The sequence below is a fragment of the Sinocyclocheilus anshuiensis genome, unplaced genomic scaffold, assembly GCF_001515605.1.
Source record: "Sinocyclocheilus anshuiensis isolate Anshui unplaced genomic scaffold, SAMN03320099.WGS_v1.1 scaffold85, whole genome shotgun sequence".
Taxonomy (NCBI): Eukaryota; Metazoa; Chordata; class Actinopteri; order Cypriniformes; family Cyprinidae; genus Sinocyclocheilus; species Sinocyclocheilus anshuiensis.
The window spans coordinates 3,390,980-3,391,770 of NW_015536800.1; positions in this window are offsets into that span (position 1 = coordinate 3,390,980).

Genomic DNA, 791 nt, shown 5'->3' on the forward strand with positions numbered 1-791 from the left:
CGTTTTTCCATTTCTCGTTATTGCATTCCAAATGGTAGATTAGAACCCGTTAAAACTTCTAGTTAACGTATTACATAATATAACAGTTTTTGTGCCGTTTGATCATATAATATGACAAGCGAAACATAGATTACCATAGTTATAAAAATCCCCATCTAATGGTCACGTGACTGTATAAAGTAAACATAAGAGCAACATATTCAGAGACTGTGACAACAGACATTTATAAATGATAGATTTCGTATGTTTACATTGTAAGCTATTTCTTACTGTTTGGCCATATAAATAACATTTGAACCCAATTGCATAATTTTGCTCATTTTTGGGCCTCTGAATAAACTATGTTCCATTACAAAAAAAATTCACACTACTATGTCAGGCTTTACACAGGGTTTAAGATGTCAACAATAGTACTGGTTAAAGGGGTCATATGATGTGATTTCAAGTTGTCCTTTCTCTTTGAAGTGTTACAAGCTCTTGGTGCATAAAGAAGATCTGTAAAGTGGCTGGCTGTGCACAAAGGCTATTTCTAAGAAGAAAAAAAAGGGTCAGTTCCGACTTTGCTATGACAATCTGGCGCCTCTGAATCAGCGACTGTAAGTATGTTTTGTTATTAGTTTAAGTATTTGCTATTGACTGTTCAAATGCAGAGTTTTGTGCATCGCAGAGTAACGCATTGTGTGTGTGTGAAGGGGAACAGGGTCACATCACAGGAGAGTGAACAGCCTGTCAGAAATCATAGCACGTCAGCTGTCTTAACCGCGGCTTGTGTACTGCATCATCACTGTGTC